Source organism: Labrus mixtus, chromosome 7 (genome assembly GCF_963584025.1).
Source record: "Labrus mixtus chromosome 7, fLabMix1.1, whole genome shotgun sequence".
Taxonomy (NCBI): domain Eukaryota; kingdom Metazoa; phylum Chordata; class Actinopteri; order Labriformes; family Labridae; genus Labrus; species Labrus mixtus.
In genome coordinates, this window is record NC_083618.1 from 29097029 (window position 1) to 29111204 (window position 14176).

Sequence of the window (14176 nt, forward strand, 5' to 3'; positions counted from 1 at the left end):
TTGAACCCTTTGTCCTTGTGGTCACCCAAGAGGTTTCTATTTTATTCCCACTGTACCGTCCATGAAGCTCAGTCAGAGGTTCTATCTGTACCTTTAATTCAGATCTGATAACTTGAGGTACAAGCTGACATCTTAACTACTAGAAACCTCCCCTGGAGGATGATGGTGGATCAAAACATAGACATCACTCTCCTGAGGGCTCTATCTGTGCCTCTGTGACACAAAGAGCACTTCTTTTTGGCACTAAAAGGCACTCATCCTCTGCTTCTAGTTTGGAGTGTATATAATTATCCTCACTATTTAGTTAAACTGCCCATTCCCCGTGCTCATAACAACAAAATGTTGTGTGCAATTCCTATACTTCAGAATATTGATTTTTTGAGTGAACATGATGTTATAAGATCCCCTGATAAGAAACGTATTGTAACCCTCATTGATGTAGTTTTTATTCTTTATTGTACTGTGAGTGTTTGACACAAGTTTGGAACCAAGAGGACGGCGGACTCCCCAGATGTAATGATACAAAATGAGTATCGACTATAAAATAATAACGATAATAACAAACAGAAAAGTGATAAATTCGAGCAATCAGATCCTTACCTTCTTTCAAAAACAGGAATTTCACAAGCTTGGAGTTGATCAATGTCTCAAGCCATAACCAAGTTTCATCCCAGGCGGCTTTCATCAAGTTTATATTGCCACATAAACAGGTGAAGGTATGAGAAATAGGAAGGGTTTTATTTGGCAAAAGCAAAGGTTATGTGATGCTGTAAAATCTAGATGGGAAGTGAAGACTTTACACATTAAAATGATTGGTCTTGATCCATGTGACACGGTCGATTTGGAGTATCAGACGGCGACGCAGACAAAGAGACATTAGCTGGCATTAGACAGAGCTGTAACAAATGGCAGCGAGCATCATCAGGGAGCGCTGTAATGTGAAGATTGAGTTACAGCCACTGCTGTGCGAAGTGAACTTCAATGTGGAATATGCCTTTAGTCAGACAGCACTTAGGAGGCGTATTGATCTGACAGTGAATAAAAAAAAAAAAAAAAGAAGCAGCAAGGAGATGGGTGTGAGAGCCTGGAGAGACGGGGGAGGGAAGAGAAACGAGAGAAGAAGAGATGGTCACCCACCGGAGGCGAAGCCAAAAACCAATCTGTGCCAGGACAGGAGGCATATTTTTACTGGATTTGTCTCATTAATCGGAGGTTATTCTCCCTCAGCGGTGGGCACATTCTTGGTGAAATAGTGTTAAGCTACTGAAGAGGACACGCGCTGTGAAGGAAGTCATAAATTAACTGAAATGTTTTAGGTGTAATTGCCTTCATTCTGGGAGTAGAGGCAGCTCATGGCGATATTCAGCCCGTGTGTTCAAATTGCCAGTTCAGGTCGCAATTTAGTTAGGTATAGACATTAAAAGTCCCTAGAGGATCATCCGCAATGATTTTGTTGACCTCACAGTCATATTGAAAGGTCAAAGGTTTTATTCATAGATGTCACTATCAGGTGGCTGAATTGCCATAACACTGATCCCTGGAGGATTACCTCTGTGGACACTCACTGCGCCTTTGATTTCCTTTTGAGAAAAATTGGATTCATCCTGAAGATATTTCATAACCATAAAAAAAAAAAAAAAAAAACGATTGGCTCTGAACACGTTCCCAGAGGAGACTTGCCTTTAATGACTTCATGTTGTTTCCATAGCATCACTTTCAGGACATTTGATCCATGTGAAGCCTTTCAGTATTTCTATTATATATATATATACTTTGCTCTCTCCAACATTCAGATCCAAGGCTCTGATATATAGCTCATCTTACACTACAGTAAGCCTTTTACTTATAGGCAAGAATTTGATCAGATATGTCAAAGAAAATGTCATAAATGTGATGGATTTGCAGCTTGGACGGACCCAGGCTTTTTGACAGGGGAGGCCCAACTGGAGCACCGACTTAAGTATGTAGAACGTAGTTATAGTCCTGTGTTTTTTTTATTTAATTCAATTATTATAATTATAATCAAACGTATTAAAGAAAGGAAAATGCACCACAATGGTACGCAAAGAAAACTATGAGCACTGTTTTGTAAAATGGCCTTAAGGTTGATTTTAACTTGAGTCCAGCCTCTTAACAAGGCAAAAAACAACCATATTTTATTATTATTATTTTTGGGGGGGCCAATTAAAGGTGGGCCGGACCACCCCTGACCATCCGGTGAATCCGCCCCTGATTTGCCGTTGTAAAAATGACCCTCTTGTTCATAATTCTAACCACAAAACAACAAGAATACTGTCTTATTAAGACTCATTAATGTATGTAGAGACTACGCCTTAGTCCGTGCAACTAGCCTAGTGTGTTAGCTTGTGAGGGGGTACAGTATGTCTGCACTGTGTGATGTTTACACCATCAAAATGCTAATTGGAGGTCTAGATTGACTGAACCTTTGCAGAAAAAAGTTCAAGTTGCAGCTAATAGTTGTTGAACAATTGGGTCTTTTATGCTCAATATGAATATAGACTCTGACGCTGGCTATCATTTGAATCAACTTCATGTGGAAGCTAAAAACAAACGTTCAATTCTACTAGCTACACTAAATCAGAAATGTATTCTTTTCCATTAACTTTTCTTTTGTCTCCTAAATTGGTCACAATAAACAGTTTCATACACGGATGGAAAAAGTGACTCTTGGAAACTCTCCAACAAACATTTAATCATATATCTGCAAGTCTCTTGTCCTGCCGGTGGATAAAAGGATTTAGCAGTGTCCACTTTTTTCTTTTACACCACTTACCTCCACCTTTATTTGATTTACCTCTTCCCTCTCACTTTCCTTCTCTGCGCTCCCGTCCTGATTTTATCTTGTCTGACTGCCTTTATTCATCACATCCTTCACCTCACCATCACCTCCACCTCAGCCATGAAATACACTCTGCCAAAAAATGATCCAGAATCAATAACTGAGACTGAATGAGAGTTGTGTTCGTGCTATAAGTCTTTTTAACGGCTTGTGTTGGGGCCTTCCATGTGAGCAGCAACCCCCTTCTCTTTCTCCCCTTTCTCATGGTCCGCATGAAAATATGAATCACTCATACGGCCACTTAATGCAATGCGCTTTAGGATTCCTTACCGTCTCAGTCGCTGGCTCTGGACAAAGAGCTGTAAATAAGTACCTTTAACGTTCCTTGACAAATGGCCTCAAATGCTATGCAGGCGTTCTGCATGTGACAAGACGGTTTAGCTGAAAGGCAGCGGCGAGGGCTAATCAAAGACGACGTGCTGAATGCAGACCGCCAGCCTTTTCCTCGCATGCTTATGAGTAATTGGTCTGAGAGGGCGGGGTGTGTGTCATTAGGGGGAGAGTGTCTATGGACAATTATTTTAGTTAGCTAATGGTGCGGCAGCTCCAGCTTGAGTCGTCCTCTCACCTCGGATTCCCCGTGCCCCGGTCAGCCGGCCAGCCAACTAGTCAATCAGTTCTCCTGTCAGAGGTTGCTGCAGCCGTAATGGCTGCAGGACACGCCCCCTCAGCCAATGCCAAAACTAATAGGCCAATTAGTGTATGGGGATTGTTCTGAAGACTGCATGAGACACAGACCCCTGCAACATGATGAGCTCTGTATGAGTGTGTGTGCATGTGTGTCAGGGATTCGACTGATTGAATTTTTGAATCCTATACTGGTGTTTCTGCAGCGAAAAACAGGTTACCTTAACTGAAAGAGGGTATGGCACTATATATAGGTCAGACTGTTCTCATTCACTCCCGTTCTTATGTCTATAAAAAGTAATGTGCTTTGATTTGAACGTAACCCACTTAATTGTGAGCCAATTTGGAGGTCTTCACTGCGGAGTATAGGGTGTTCAGGTAGACGGTTCTGGCACAGCAGAGTTTTGCGTAGGCGACATATCAGATGCTCAGAGAAACTGCTCAGGCTGTCTAACATGAGGGAAGTTAGGTTGCGTAGTACAAAGACTGATAGTCTAAATTGCATCGAGGTTTGGGAGGAAGGTTGGGACAAAAAAAAGCAGGACAATCACCGTGAAGACCGGCGACTGAGTCCAGTGAGATAAGAAAAGTTGACCGTTATTTCATGAATCCAAAGTTTCCTCAACTAAACCAAGAACTTTTTTTAGTAGATCTAGCGAACAAAGAAGCTTGTACCTTTAACTAAACACACAGACTTCAAATTAACCGTGTTTGAAACTAAGAAAATACTTTGAAACACACAAAACCGTGTTCATCTCCATGAGACAACAAATAATTTGAGTTTCAAGATTGGAGATGTTGACGCATTAGGCTTTTCTTTGGTATTTTTTATACAACACCTTGTTTTATGTATAATAGTACATCTTGTATGTTGTAAAGTTGGATAGATAAAAGACATTTGGGACATGCAATCCAAGGAAAACTGGTAACCAAATTACCCTCAGAATGGCCGGTTTGAGATGGGATACTTACGCCCCTGTTACACCTCGTCTGCAATATTTGAACACTCATTGGCCGAATGGATGGGCAAAGTCGTTCCGCTATTGCAGGTAGTAACAGAGGCGTAATGGGTGAAGACGGTGGAACATTGGAGACGTCTGAGTTTGTGTGTATGTGACGCTCCCGCTGTGTGTTTAAACGTCATGCCTCTTCTGCTTCTGAACACCACAACGCAGTGTGAAATCAAACACTGGGACATCAATGTAACGCTGTTGCGGACGCAGTAAGAAGTACAAAGGTGTAATGACGGAACTCTGTAATGGCGCTGATGCAAAATTGTTGTGTTAAATGCTTCTGTCTCAGAGCCTTTTCAACATACGATCATTAATGGAAATGAGTAGAACATTTTACTTCACAACAAAAGATCAGTTTTTTTGGCTTCATAGCAGTACTGGCATTATACGAGTGTTCAGATGTCCGTGTGGGTTCTCAGTCATCCAGGTCATGGTAAATTCAAAGCTTGATCCAAAGGCAACTGGGCCGGTTGAAGATCTTGACAACGTTTCACCTCTGCTCCCAAAGACTCTTCTTTAGAAGTGAAGAAGCCTTTCGGAGTTAGAGGTGAAACGTCTTCAAGATCTTCAACCAAGTCCAGTGATTTGACCATATTAAAGCTTCTTTTAAGCCTTGCTTGTGTTCGAAAATAATAAGCCCAAATGACATGTCGACATTATCAGGGTTATCAGCCAACATGTTACATTCCCTGGGGCAGGAGTTAAATCTGTCAAAGACCATGTTTAGCTCCATAAAGAGTAAACATCAGCGGTCTTAATGCTCAGCCCATGCAAGTAATATCAATAGTCTGAATACCTCTTCCTCTGCTGTTGTTTATTCATGTATTATTTGGTATCTTAAAGCCCCCAAACATCATTATGAAGGGTAAATCATCAGAGGAACCCTTCAAGCATCATAATGGCACTCTTCAAAAAGAGCCCACACTAGATTTAACTGGGCCTTTTTTCATACACATACAGAGTGCCACTGTGTCAGTGTGGACCCTGACAGTCTGTGATTTTTACATCACCTGGAACACTGGGGGGCTCTTCCAGCGTTCCCACGGACCAGTATATAACTGTCAGAGCGGGGAGTAAGTCAGGAAGGACGACAGGGGCGGACAAGTAAAAAGCAACACAGCCTTTTACTGCTCCCTCTTATCATCTGCTCCCCAATAAAACAGGAAACACATTTTATTACGGGGTGTAGTGGAGAAATGTGTTTCATGGAGTTTGTCTCCGCTAGATCCCTTTGCCTCTCTCAAGGAAACCCCATTTCAAGGCGTTAACAAAAATACTACTATTGTGACAGCTTTGAAAGTAAGGGATAATGTATATTTGAGCGGGTTGTTCTCGCAATTTGGAACCCCTACAAGGTGACCAGGTCTTGTCTCACCCTGAAGCAATAACAGCCCTCACAGGTACTGACTTAAAAAAAAATCGAGAATTTGAAACCAAAATATTGATTTGGAAATGATTTAAGTGATCTTAAAATAGTCTCTTGGAACATACAGTGGGAGCTGCGTCCATGGCAACGGTTAACTTCTGTAGCCATCATAAAAAAAGAGCTAACCTATAGCTTCATCACTCACATGAAACTGAACATTTCCACTGATGCTGAAGTGAGACTCGGTGAACAGCATGAATCAGCTCAGCACCTGATTGAGTTTTTTTCTGTGTCATCCTGACATTTTCGCTACCATTCACCAGTCTTTACACGCCATGCTTTCACGTCTTTTTATCGCGGTTTTTGATATGATATGATGATGACAGTTAGTCCTCCAGATTCTGTGATTAGCACTGGGTCCCTAGCAACCGTCTGATTTTGCTTAGTGACGGTTTGTTCTTAACAATGGTAATCTATCAGGGGATAGCAGACCGTTGCTATGCTTAACTGGCCAATGAGAATCAAGTATTTACCACAGCCGTGTAATAACACAACCAAGCATGATCTTTGAAGTTACCTTTTCTCACTAGCCCTGACCGAGCGATAATGATGGAGAGGAATGTGCTGCTCTTTCACTTTTCACAATGGTTTATTCCGCCAGTCTGAGAGCGGAGCCGCCGGACTATCAATTACGCCCGTACCCTCCAGGCACCCAAACGACCCTTTGCACTACAGTAATGGGCTTATCATTTTATAGTCAAACTGGATACTTTCACATGCCAGAAAGTCACCGAAAGGTCCTTTTGACTATTTTATGAATGAGAGCCTAAGTGAAGTCATAACATTTTAAATATATTGATGTCCCTCCGCATGACTTCCAGTGCTCGACTGCAGGAGGTCCACTGGTTCCTCCTCCCTCTGGCTGCTGAGGCAGATCCCCTTTCCCCCGGGCGGGAGTCAAATAAAAGCTTGAAGCTATTAATCTTCTTCTACTTCATTTACATTTCTGGTGTACTATAACTGTATCCTGCAACAACTTTATTAGATCATGTGTAGAGTAAAAAAAAAAAAGAAAAAATAGCCTACTTTTAGTTTCCTGTAAGTGCAAAAGGCCCAGGCCTGGTCTAAACTCTGCTGGGGAATTGGATTTTGATGCAGCTTTCGAGCCATGATTATTTATAGTTCAGAGAAAAGAGAGGCAGGAAATATGATGAGAGGAAAAAAAAAGTGGAAATCATGCCACAAATAATAAAACTTCACTTCTTTATCACAGCGTACTCGTTTAGATGCCTCAGCTGGAGGAAATGATTCAAAGCTCAGACTCTACATTCTCCTGTTATTAGCCATGATGTGCATTTTTTTTTAAATTTCTGGGCCATACTGTGATTTAATCTATTCAATACCCAATGCCTTTTAACCTATTGGACATATTATGCTATTGATGAAGCTTAAGTTTGATTCATAAAGTCAAAAACAAGCCATCTCTGTATAGAAAGCTATTTGAGCTCCTGCTCTTAAACCTCCACCCCATAAAAGCCTCATTATCTTACATCGTCTGCTGAGTGGCAACAGCAAATGGACTCGACATTCAACAACACAATTCAGTTTAGTCGATAAGGAGTCGAGTTGCAAAGGCTCAATAATTTGATGTTCAGTCAGTGAGTTGGCACATTTTTGATGTGAAAAGATTTGCATCTTGACAATCAAGTTTTACAGTTTTCATTAATTTATCTGGTTCAGGGTAGAGGTAAGGTTATTGGTGTTGGCTCCAACTAATTCATGTTTTTTGCTACTTAAAGGTAACATATTATCCTCATGCCTATAAACCCCTCTATTTCAGCCCTGCTCAGAACAGGCTGTTTCTGTGTCTGTACCTTTAAATATGTAAATGAGCTGTGTCTGACCACGCCCCCTCTATGGAAGGGCTTGGGTGTACTCGGTGCTTTCTCGCTCCATGCCCTATTGTTTACAGTGAGAAGGCAGACTCAGAGGTTCAGAACAAACACCTAGCTGTGGGAGTGTCACCCACCTGGGGGAGGGGCTACTGCCCTTTGTGATGTCATGAAGGGAAAATCTCCAAACGGCCTGTTTGAGCACACATTTTCTGAAAAGTGGAGCAGGAAAAAGACGAGAGAGGATGGACTTTTCTTATAACTGGGGGTTTGTAGACCGACTAGAGACACATATTAGTGTTAGAAACACATGGTGAAGTGTATTTTAAGGTGCAACTATTTTCCCAGTTATTTTAGCAATGTGCAATGTAAACAGAATTTTCTCCGTCTACAGAAGAACTGTTTCTAAAGCAGCTGTTTTTTTTAGTCTTGGAGCAGGTGCCCTTCTAATCCGTGCTGTCCTCTTGTCTCTGCATTAATTGGACAATGATTAGTTTTTTGACACATGATACAAAACAGTAACATTAGCTCTCTGCAGAACATAACGGCAACAAACCTGGGAGTACTGTAAAGTGGGCTACCTGCTGACGTGTGTCTCACTGTTGCGTTTTGTTCTCCAGAAGACATTTTTTTTTTTTTACTGTGGCAGTTTTGCGAGCTCAATATTCTCCCCACACAGAATTTTTTTAATTAATTATGGTCGTACTTCATATTGTTATTTGTTCTGCACACTGTTTTCTTTAAATGCATTAAACCTTTTCAGGGACAGATTCTTGTCCTGGAATATGAGAGAGGTGAAAGCTGTAGAGAAGGAAGATATAGTGGGTTAGAGGAGAAGAAAATGGCAAATCGATGTCATGTTAACTTTTATGTTTGGTGTCAGAGCCTCACTTGGCCAACCAAGTACAGAATGTGTAGCAGTACCACTGTCCTTAAGTGGAATCAAACTGCCACAACCTGCACGAGTCCGAGGCGGCGGGTAACTGGACGTTTGAAAAGTGTTTCTTGACAACCTCTTACAGCTTATCAATATTAATGTTTGAGTGTTTTGTTCCATTATGATATTGCTGCTTCATCCTATTACATCTTGGATTTGTTTGAGTAAAACTCCGCTACCCGCCAGCTCCTAAAGGTGCATACAATCATGCATATATTCTGTATAGGGCAAAGTTTTTTTCTCTCTCTCCATATTATACTTTATGGTAATGTATGCTCAGCTAGCAGCAGGAGTTTCTGGCACCATTTTAATCAGTGTCCCCTGGGTTCCCCCGCTGTCGACTCCCTCCTACCTCCTGCCGCCCGGTGCCACAGCGCAGCAGAGGAAAAGGGAAACATCCCCAAGGAAATGCTGCTCTCGTCTCATCTGAGCAGAACTGTGGAAGCCATCTAGTCAAATCTCCTTCCTCGTGGGAATTCACCGCCGTGCCCTCAGCCAAGGGTACTTAACCCTGAACGGCTTAAACACATGGAAATAGATAAAGGTGGAATTATCGAAGGATTCTATGGAGAATAGGTGTGTGGCGTGTGTCCTGACGAGATAGGACAAAGTTCCTAGAGAGGCAAAAAAGTCGACTTTAAATACTCTTCCTCTCCAGCCTTATCTTCATTCTCTGTCTTTGTCGCTTTTGCCCCACAGTTTGACCCTGATGTGAACCGAGAGTTCTGCTCTGATGGCACCTGTTCTCTCTCTCTGTTCACGTCCTCTTCTGACTGAAACTCAGCTAGGGGGCTTGCTATGTGTCTAGGGTGGGTTAGCAGCTTCATTTGTAGGCTGATGAAAAACCGGGGTTCAGATCCCGGAGACTTTTTTTCTTGCTGGCCACGGACCAAGCGCCTGTCATGATTCAGCAAGATGCACTTCACATCCTTTTTTTTTTTTTTTTTTGCTAAACTCACTGGACCTCATTTGTCAGGAGTTGCAAACATTTGATATGCAAAAGGTCTGACAGGTCCTGGACCAGAATCTAAAGTGTTGTTTATGTATCCCCCCCCTCCTGTCTGCGCCGCTCTGCGCTAATTGCTGCAGTAGTTTTTTTTGTGCTCTACACCTCCCCGGGATCATTTGTCAATCAAAAAAGACTGAGTGGCACTGATTCCACTTTGAAAAATGGATCTCGTGGTGATGAAGTTTAGTTTCTGCTCAGGGTTTTTTTTTCTTTGTTGAGTCATGTCGGCGTTAAGTATCCATCACTTCTTCTAGCTTTCACAGTACACCCTCATCTATCCAATCCATGCATCCATTATCTTCACCTCTGCATCCTGACAAATGGCCTGTTTTTTTTTATAATGCTTACCTGCTTGTACAAATGGTTGCACTACCATTTAATAGAATTGATTTCCAATTGGCATTTTATATTGACATCATGCCCGTGCAGAGACAGAAGTTTGGCAATACTTTAAAGTGTAACACGTCAATAAAGGGAAGATGAACATATCTGGTTGCATAACGTAAATCCTGCCCCGCATTTCCATCTTACTCATCAGTACATCATGCAATTTAGTCTCTCACAAGCACAACATGATCATCAGTTACCTGTGATTGAAGAATCCCTACCACAGCGACCTTTCAACCATATCCAACCTATCCAAAATTTGGTCACTTCTTGCTCCAGAAAATAAGCTAGTAGGTGATGAAAATGTGAACTTGAGGTTCGAAAAGTACTTTATAAACTGATGGTTGACGGCCTGGTGGTGACACCCTCTTCTCTTATACAGTTTAAAGGTGCACTATGGAGTTTTAGTAGAGAAATGTGAGAGTTGGAGAAATGGTATATGTTATGTTATATATGTTATAACTGGATATACAAACAGTCTTCAGAGGAATATTTGGTCCCTGTAACACTGTTTGAAGATAAAATGCTGCGTGAGAAGTTATGATTGGGGGCCCGCAACAGAGAAACTGTAACTCTCCTGGTAGATTTTTAGCTCCAAACAGGGTCCAGGGACCCTAGCATATAATTGTTTCTCTTCTCCAACTTTCAAATTTCATCCCCAAATCTAAATAGTGCACCTTTAAGAATTGAGTTAACTCTTTTTTTAGAAGTCAGGTTCACGCATGGTGGAGTCAGGTAAGGTCATGTTAAAATTCAGTCCAGAATATTAGAATTTTTGGTGAATCTGATGCTGGCATCACTGTGCCATGAAAACTAATTGATAACTTCAAACCCTGCTGGGTTTAACAAGAGAATGGGATACAAACATTCCCCATCAGTGGGGACATAACATGAAGGACTGGATGTCTGGTTATTATTTTTCACACCCTGACCGTTGTGTGGACAGCGGTACGGCTTGTGTTCTTGTGGCCTTTATCTTTTCCATGGCAGGTACTCGGCCCTTTAGTCCCTCACTTCACCAGCTTCAAGCTCTGATGAAACATTGTGACTTACATTTCACAGTTTTTTTTTCTTCTTCCATTAACACATCTGAAGGTGTAAAGGTAAGACCCTGCTGCTTGTTAATTTTTTTCCCCTCTTTGCCAGCTAATTATCTGCTCTTCAGGTTCCGTCTGATTCTTAAAAGCACTCGGGCGAATTGCAATTTATTCCTTTTGGTGCAGCTTGTCTATTTGCAGTCCAAGCTCTCACTGAAGTAACAGGACCTCTCGTTTTCTCCGCCCGCTGCCGACTGCCACAAATACAGCACACGGATAAAATAATGCTAAATGGCACTTAAGGTAAAACAGCATTTGAGATCCTTACAGTTCCTGTTTCTCAGAAGAGACATGACTGAAGTCAGTTTTACAGTGTGGGGTTATGTTGAGTGGTGGTACTTTTGGAGCAAGCAATTTGTACACAGATTTGAAATCTCTCATGCCAGAGACCAGGGACAGCATGCACTCCCCTAAAATAATAAACAAGATGTACTGGGTCGAGCTGTGATTGTAAAGTGACGGATTGCAGAGCCCAGCATATAAAAATGGCTTTAAGATGGCAAATTTTCCTTTTAAAAATGTGCAGCATTGAATAACGTCATGTGCCAGTGTGGATAACGGAAGTCGGAGGTTATTGATGTGAAAAAATGTGCATCTTGACAATCAAGATTTGCTGTTTTCAGATGTATCTGGTAAAGGTAAAGGTAAGGTATTTGGTGTTTATTAACTACATCCAAGGTACCAGAACCTTGAAATCCGACTGTGCCATTATGTTCAGTGTGCTGGTTTTCAGTATGTGTTGATGCAGAGGCTTTTCAGAATTGTTTAGCACTGTCCTAATCAATCAGTCCTGACCAACTCATCCATCACACTGATGGCATTTTCAGTTGTCAGTGGTGTTCTCGGAGCAGCGGCTTTATGGAGTTGTTGAATTTAAATGTTCAAACTGCAGAGGTGCTTTAACCCACTGATAACGTAAGTTAAATCTAAATTCCCCATGTACGGCTTTGATTGTTCCTCCTACAGGAAGAAGCCCTTAGTAAGCACAGTACCTGGCCCCATTAGATTTACTCAACAAACAGAGATGTGTGCAGTGATTCAGGAGAGAAGTAAGAAGGTGAGGTTGAGAGACTTCTGATCAAATATAAGAGACGTGCATCAGAATGTGAAGTTAGGTAAAAAAAAAAAAGTAAATCAGGAGTCTCTTAACGATGCATTTGAGACAATCCCATATGCATGCCGCTGGAAGGTTTATGGAACAGGCTGCTTTCTGCAAGTCATTGGAATTAACCAGGAGCAAAATAAAGTTTCTTATCAAGTCAACATCACTTCAAAATAGCAACATTTAACAAAGTGTTGCTTGGTTTTTCAAGATAACTTCTACCCAAGCAACAAAAACGAAGCCAATGGAGTAGGCTGCTAAAGCCCCGGAAGTCCCAAACACACCTACAGTATATGAATGCCCATTTCTTCAGCACAAATAAACAACCTGGTACAAAACTATGTAATTAAGTCTGAAAATGAAATGTCTGTATCTGCCCACATTTGTACGAGGGCGAATTAGCGTTTTTCTTTTTACATATATATTTATTTATCGCAGCATCAGAACCTAGTTTGTTAGGCGTCATCCCTCCTCGCATTTTTATTTTACATGCAGAAATTAGAGGAGTGATGGGATGATATCTTAAACCCCGAGTTGGAGTCGACAGGTGGATGCTGAGGTGGTGATCGGGCTGAACAAGAGTGCAGTATTGGTGCAGGTCAGAGTGGAAGAGCGGAGAGAGAGAGGGAGAGACCGAACAACTTGCAGCTTAAATAGATCGCCAATTGGAAGGAGGCGTTGTCAGGTGATTGTGGATAATGACGCATGTCAAGTGTGAAGTCAGTGCAGCTCGAGTTGTTTGCTTGAATCAGCTCGCAGGCGTCACTTCATTCATGGAAATGAACCAGAAGCAATTTTGTCAAATCAACTAGTACCCATATTCCTGAAGTCTGATTGTCCAACTTCTACCGTTAGCTTTATTTTAATTTCTAAAGGTGTAGTTTGATGGGTTGTTTTTAGCCACACTTAAAACCAAACCATCTCTCCCACATAGCTGACTCAGGATGATTTGACACTTTAGAAGATAAAGTGGATGACATGTCAAGATCTTAAATCTTGGATTTTCCATCACACTTTTACGTGTATTAACCAACCTTTTGGGGTTTCAAATCAGAACTGAGAAAGAATTGACACACCACACGGCCTACTCCCCCACTGAGACTGCTTGATGGATTTGAGTGTGCGATTCGGACTAGTTATTTTGCACCATGACATTCTATTGCAGTAAACATCCTTGTCACCTTTTTTTTTATTTACCCTCATCAGGCTCGTTGAATCAGTGATGGGCGCTCATGCTCTGCAGATTTTCATTTCAAACAAATGCCACAGAGGCTTGTTTCACTGATTACTTTCACCTCCTCTCCGGTTGGAAGGTAATCAGTGGAATCAGCTGGTGTGACACATGGCTGTGGCTCACACGTTGTTGCCCATCTCTGATCCGAATGCTGTTTTAAAGCCTTTCGAATCCATGATTCCTTTGGCTCTGTTTAAAAATAGATACAAGACGATATTGTATTTTTTTTTGCTCTATATGAAAATACAACTACAGTCACAGAAATTACATATTTGTGTCTCTTGATATGGAGTAGAAAAGCACATAAAGGTGCATCTCTGAATCTAAAGTCATGAAGCATTTTTTTCTCTCTGAAATGTTTCAAATCCAGGGGGTAGTGTTGAAGTCAAGACCTCACTAACCGATACATATGGAGACCAGAGTACTCTGAGACCAAGACATTTAGGAACTCAAGACCAAGACAAAAGGCAGGGCGAGACCGAGACAAGACCAAGACCATAAATATCACTGAAAAATCATCAACTTGTGTGCAGCGGGGGTGTCACTCACTTAGACCGTAACACCTGGAAGGTTAGGGCCAGGGGGATAAAAATCAAGTTATTTGTTCTTTTAGAAAGAGGCGTTTTCCTTCTAATCACAGTATTGATGTGGG

General features: G+C 41.6%; 1 protein-coding gene across 1 annotated transcript in view; it reads left to right on the top strand.

Moving 5' to 3' along the window:
- The window catches only part of ptprga (protein tyrosine phosphatase receptor type Ga), a 426424-nt gene that overhangs the window by 34933 nt on the left and 377315 nt on the right, over positions 1-14176 (top strand). The window lies entirely within an intron of this gene.